This window comes from Lygodium microphyllum, chromosome 18 (genome assembly GCF_053477565.2).
Source record: "Lygodium microphyllum isolate KBCC chromosome 18, Lygodium_microphyllum_v1.1.10, whole genome shotgun sequence".
Taxonomy (NCBI): Eukaryota; Viridiplantae; Streptophyta; class Polypodiopsida; order Schizaeales; family Lygodiaceae; genus Lygodium; species Lygodium microphyllum.
The window spans coordinates 18,197,782-18,204,865 of record NC_141152.1 but is presented as its reverse complement, the minus strand read 5'-3'; positions in this window follow the sequence as shown (position 1 = coordinate 18,204,865).

The window sequence follows — 7,084 nt, the reverse complement described above, 5'->3', positions numbered from 1 at the left end:
GATTGTAGATTTCAAACCTGTAATTTTTGAGGTGTTTGCCAAGAAGCAAACATAAGTTTAATTTGCAAACAAGTCGCAGATTACATGTACTATTGAGTAATCGGTGAAAAAGGTTGCTTAGTGTATTGTTGTATATTTGTCGTGAAGGGTTACAAAGAAAATTCCATCATTGAGAAGCTATACAAAACAACTACCCTTCATGAAAATTCCATATGACAAACTTTCTCATTGGAAAAATATCTTTATGAGTTTATTTCAGGTGAAGAAAATGAGCCAGAGTTGAATATTCTTACCATTGTAGATAAATTAAAGGCATGAAAAGAATGAAATGCAAAAGAATATGTTTTCAGTAAATACAAAGACACGAAAGATTTACCTCAAGTAAAAGTTGAATACCTTGAAAAAAGAGAAAATGTCTTTCAATAAGTATGTTTTGAACATGAGACAACCTTTTTTGCATGAAAGAGATGTGAGTAGAAATATTTTGATAGTGGATGAAAAGAATATACCAAAATATTTTTTGTCTAAAGCTATTCATACTACTATCTATGTTACGAATAGAACTCCCACAGCTACAGTATGGGATGACTCCCGAAGAATGCTTTACAGGCAAGAAGCCCAATATATCACACTTGAAAGTGTTTGGCTATATTGCATATGCTCATGTGCCAGATGAGCTGCAAAAGAAGCTTGATTCAAAGGGTGAAAAACGTATTTTTATTGGATACTCTTTAGAGAAAAAAAAGTATCGTTGTCATAACCCTATTACAAGTGAGTTTAGAGTGAGTACGAATGTTTTTTTTAATGAGATGAGAAGTTTGTATGTATCTACTAGTGATATATTAGATTATGATAATGATCATGATAGCGATGTGTAGAAAGAAAAGCAAGATTCATGGAGCCTTAGTGGACCAAAAATATTATTTGGTACTACACTTACAGTTAGCCCTTGCCTTAGGTGTAACCAGCCTTCCTTTCGTGGATGAGTAGTAAATCTCTGATTACAACTTAATTACAACATTAAAAAATTAACGCAAATTTGAAAATACAAATTTACCTACTAATCTTGGACAATGCACACTCGATTGGCCCCAAAATTGGTGCCCCTTTCGGTATTTCTTTAGCTTTATTATTGAAGAAAATGTTGATTTACAATGGGATTCTCCTGATCCCCTTCGCAATCCAAACTTCCCTTGCTATCCAAAGTGACCAGCAAGTCTTCAATCAGATTTCCCCCTTGATTCGGGCACTTAATTGGCCTTCACCCACTTCATGGACGATGGAAAATGCCCCAAATTCAATTATTTGCTAGTCCCTCAACTTGAATAGGCTAAAACAGCTTCAGTCCTTTTGAATACAAGTCTTGGAGCTTCTAATTTTTGGTACACTTCTCAAGGCTACTGCTAAACCCTAATTTCTGCTATAGATTAGGGTTTGCTGTAGAGAAATCTAAAATTTCTCAGCCTCCAAGGGTCCATATGCTGAGATCTTCGAAGCAAGTTTGTGAATTGGCTAGGAGATGAGAGGGAAAGCTATAGAGAGAGAAAATTCAGAGTTTTGTCGCGAAGAATGACTGAAAATTAGTCAAATGTTGCTGCTGCCCTGCCACAACAACATGTAGATGCAAAGAACCGAAGAAAATCACTCATTTACTATTGATGGACTATCTCAACAGCCTGTAGATGTTGTCACATGCTATTGATGGGTGTTCTCCAGCTCGTGGCTACCTCAGAAGGTCCTCCAATGGCTACAAATTAGACTAGCAGCCTCCCTCCCTCTCTCTTATAGGGCTACATGCACTAAAAATGCCTCTCTCCAATCTCTAAAGACGTTTTTTAGTCTTGCACGGGCATTTTTGACAAGTGGCAGCCTTCCCAAATGGTTTTTCCAACATTAGCCATAATTAAATATTAATGTTTAGTCTTTAAATACTAAAAACTAATCTAATAATTATTTCGGTGCCCTGAAAAATAATCTAACTGGCCAATAATTAAATTGATTAGGCATCTTCCACTCCTAAGTGTCTTTGCGCCATCTTTGACCATCAGATTGGCATTAGGTACCATTAAATGCCATTTCTCTAGTGTCACCAACTAACACTTATGGCCAAATGAATGACCTAGGTCAACAACTGGCACTGGCTACCACCAAGTACCTGTGCGGTATAACTTATAACAACTTTTGACTTTGACATCCCATGATTTCCTCCAGTCCCGGGCTCATAAATGTACTTTAACCCCAGTATGTTGCACCTCACATGTGCAACATTTACTTAACCATGTGATTAAAAATGAATCCACACGTTAAATGAGGTTTTAAAAATACATGTCCTCATGACAACACTCCCCCTTGAAATCCTTGCAATCGTCCTCGATTGCACTGCCAAATGCATCAAAAGTAAAGTACTACATTGGAATTTCCATAGGGCATCACAGTCAACACAACATTGCGCAGCACTGCTGTTCAACCATTCCATATGCCCGACATATGCTGAAAATTACCAGCCAACATAACATAGCATAAGACTCACAAAGAATCTTAAAAACATTGCAAGATAATCATGTGGCATGTCCATTTCTCATGAGCTCAACTCGTCTGGCAAAACCAAACCATAGCATAACATAACCAAGCATAAACAATGGCTAAAATATCAATGACATCATAACATATGCTGTTGTCCATGGAACTAGATGTAAACTATTGAAAACTAAGCATAATTTGATTATAAACTCATCATCTCTGCTGATCTGAGAACTGATCACAAACTGTTGCAAATGTGACCCCAAATTGATCACAAACTCATTGCAAAAACTGACCAACAATCAATGCAAAATTGATCCAAAAAGTGACCATAAATGGTTCTCAAGCTAATCAAAAATTGAGTTGAATACCACTGAATAATAGTGATCATACGCTGAAAACCAACATTTGGTAATCATCCCCTGATGATCATTAACTGATACTACACCAAGCATAACCAAGGCCATACCAAGCATAACTGATTACACCCCGAGCATAACGGATGCAAATGTATAGTTTCAGAGCTGTAGTGCAAACCATACCGATTTGCATACCAAACATAGTGAATAGTACATTGAATAGTGATCTCTTGGCAAACATATGGTTCAACTATAGAACCCTGAATGTATGCTAAATACATTCGAGATCCACTACTTCTAGAGCCGCCCATTACTGAGGAGTGGAGGTGCTAGCTCTCTCACAAGTATCAGGTAATACTTTGGACCTGTGCTCTGCTAAACCTGATTGAGCCTTGAGCTAAGTTGATTCTAACTAGAAAGCATCAAGGTAAAGCTGCAACAATTGAGGATGGTCTGCGAAGTCATCCTCCTCCATCCATTTGGCATCCATTGGTGAATAATTTTGAAACTTCACCAAGTACCTTCTAGAACCCTTACCCTTAATCTTCCTCTCTTTGTGTGCCAAAATCTACTTTGGTACCACTATTTCATCGAGCTCTTCAACCTCTGGCTGAATTTCAGCATATACATCTTTTGGCACATCTCCATGAAAAGGTCTAAGCAAGCTCACATGAAAAGCATTGTGTATCCGCCAGTGTGGAAGCAATTTCACCCTATAGCAAAATGGCCCATAGTATCTCATAGATAGCTTTGGATACAATCGCTCTTTGCCCTTCATCTTTTTCAATCTTGCCTTTTCAAAATGCAGCAATACATAATCACCCTCTGCAAACTGCAAAGCACGTCTATAGCGATCAACTGCCCTCTTTTGCTTTTCTTGTGATCTCTGAAGTGCATATTTTATCTTTGCATAGGCTACATCCAAGTTTTCCACATAACGATCAGCCTCAAAGATCTTATCCTTAGTTTGCAGAATAGGTGGTACCTTCTTGCCACCCTCAACCACCTCAAATGGACCTTTGCTCGTAGAACTATGCACTGTGTTGTTGTAAGCAAACTCATCCAAGGGCAAATACTGCTCCCACTATGTCTTGTGGTTTGAAACATAGCACCTCAAAAGATCTAACAATATGGAATATGCTTCCTCAGACTTACCATCTGTCGATGGATGGAAGGATGATGAGAATTTCAGCATGGTACCCATATTCTCAAACAAGCCCTTCCAAAATAAACTGGTCATCCGGGGGTCTCGATCACTAATGATCAACTCTGTCATACCATGATACTTAAAGATGTGTTGAAAAAACAATTGTGCCATATGATCAGCCTTTATTTTCTTCCTCACCAGAATGAAATGGGCTTGTTTGCTAAACCTGCAAATGATAGTCTATATCCCATCATTCCCTATAGATGCCTTAGAAAGATAAAAAGTAAAATTCATTATTGCAAAGCTCTGCCAAGGCCTATTCAAGGGCTGCAACAAACACAACATCTTTTGCTTATCATGCTTTACCTTCTAGCATGCAACACATGTCTTAACAAACTATTCTATATCATACATCAAAGCTAGCCAATAAAAGAAATGCTCCACTGCCTTGACCGTGGCATCAATACCTCTATGTCCTGCATATAGAGGAGCATGACTTTCAGTGATAACTCTAGCCCTTAACTGCTTTGTGATACACAGTCGTCCATGCATCATCTCTTACACAAAGTGTCCATGCCTTTGGCCATTGCAAAGCTGATCATAAACATTAGCAAAGTTTGAATCAACAATATATTGCTCTTTCATGGCATCCAACTCAGTGTGAAAAACCATATTGACAGCCAACAACTGAGGTTTACGTGACAGTGCATCACTTTTCCCACTCTTTCTTTGGAATCTGTTCCTCTTTCCATTCCTATTTTTCAAATCTATCCTAATTTTTGACTTTATTTTCAGATTTACCCTTTTTCTCAGCCTTTGACCCTTTGACATGTGACGGCATCATCATCGTGGAATCCTGGGCATCCTTTCTACGCAACAATGTGTCGCTTATAGTAGTAGTTTCTATAAGCTAAGACATGATGGAAACATTGGACTTAATGCAAAAATCCCAAATACCCTTTGGCAAACCACAAATATACTTCACCACCTACTCATGGAGGGGTACTTTGTGATAAGAAGTAACTGGCAACAATGCATCACAAAACTTCTTATTATATTGATCCAAGTTCTTGCAATTTTTTGAATTCAACTGATTCCAAGCTGTCATAATGTCTACTTTAAAGGTACTTATCAACCAATTTGAAGCAAACATTTGCTTGAATTGGACCCAAGTGGTAGGTGACTTCCCTTGAATAAGAAGTGTGGACTACCACTGCAATGCATTTCCATTCAAAAATGTGGTTGCCTTGCGTATCTTAGATGCCTCTGTGAAGTTGCCTCTAGAATAGGCTGCATCAAATTGCTAAATAAAAACAATTGCTTTTAGCCTATCTTGTGAACTACTGAAAGGCTCAAACTTCACGCTTTTGCCACTTTCATCATAGTCCTTCGGTGGACCTATGAGAGTCAAGTTATCATAAATGGGCTACTGCAAAAAGGGTGCATTGGTTGTATTTGCATAAAAATGAGCACCATCTGAAGCACCTACATGACCAGTACCAAATCCTTGTGCTCCAATAGTCCCTAGGGGTGCCGATACATATCCATGTGGCTTGCTTTGTGCTCCAAGCATCATGCTTATGCTGCCATACATGGGATTAGGCATTCCACTTGCATTACCCAGATACATTGGGTGTTGTGAGCCATGCATTGGTTGTGCATACCATAGGGATTTGTGCCATACATTCTTGTATGCAATGCATATCCAATCATAGTATGAAAAATGGTACCACCACCAGAGTATCCTTCATGTCCCATGCTTGCATGTGCATCATTGCCTTGTTGCCCATGTTTCCATGGATTGACACTACCAAGTTGGCCATGCCATTTGCACTTGCTGCCCCACGGATACCAACTATTTGTGCTCATTAGACATTTTGGGCTCTTCTAAAGAAGGCTTAGGCATTTCCTTCAATTCTCGTGGATGTCCCAAAGCTATAGAAGGTGTCTTCTTCTCTTTGCCTTTCTGCTCTTCTTTGGGGCATTCAAGAATCGAGTAAACTGGGGATCCTTTGCCAATTCAACAAAAAGATTTGCTGCTATATGCATTCGATCCTTGAACCTATCATCGAATTCTTCAGCCCCTTGCTGGTCATCAGCCTCTTTATGCATTGAAGTGCCAACATTTGGGTCATTTCCCACATTTTCAACATCTTGTATATGTTGAGAACCATGCCCAACATTATTCATTGCATTTCCCCCTTCACCACGTGATTGGCCAAGGAGTGATGCATCCTCTCCACTTGATCTCATATCACCATGTGAACACGTGCTTGCTCTAATTCATTGCTGAGAATAATTTCAGCAATAATGCAATAGTCCCAAGTTGCAATCAAGTACCACGTGCCCACCAATTCAAAGGTTTTGATGGTATCTCGGCAATGGAACCATGTAACCATCCTTCTTTCCATGGATGGGTGGTAAATCCTTGATTACAACTTACTTACAACAACAAACAATTAATGCAAATCCGAAAATACAAATTTACCTACTAATCTTGGACAATGCACATACGATTGGCCCTAAAATTGGCGCCCCTTTCAGTATTTCTTTAGCTTTATTGAAGAAAAAGTTGATTTACAATGGGATTCTCCCAATCCCCTTCTCAATCCAAACTTCCCTTGCTATCCAAAGTGACCAGCAAGTCTCCAATTTGATTTACCCCTTGATTCCAGCACTTAATTGGCCTTCACCCACTTCATGGTCGATGGAAAATGCACCAAATTCAATTATTTGCTAGTCCCTCCACCTGAATAGGCTAAAACCAACTTCAGCCCTGTTGAATCCAAGTCTTGGAGCTTCCAAATTTTGGCACACTTCACAAGGCTGTTGTTAAACCCTAATTCTACTGCAGATTAGGATTTACTATAGAGAAATCTAAAATTTCTCAGCCTCCAAGGGTCCAAATGCTGAGATCTTCACAGCAAAGCTGTGAATTGGCTGCTAGGAGATGAGAGGTAAAGCTGTAGAGAGAGAAAATTTGAAGTTTTGTCGCGAAGAATGACTAAAAATTAGTCAAATGTAGCTGTTGCCCTGCCACAACAGCATGTAGATGCAA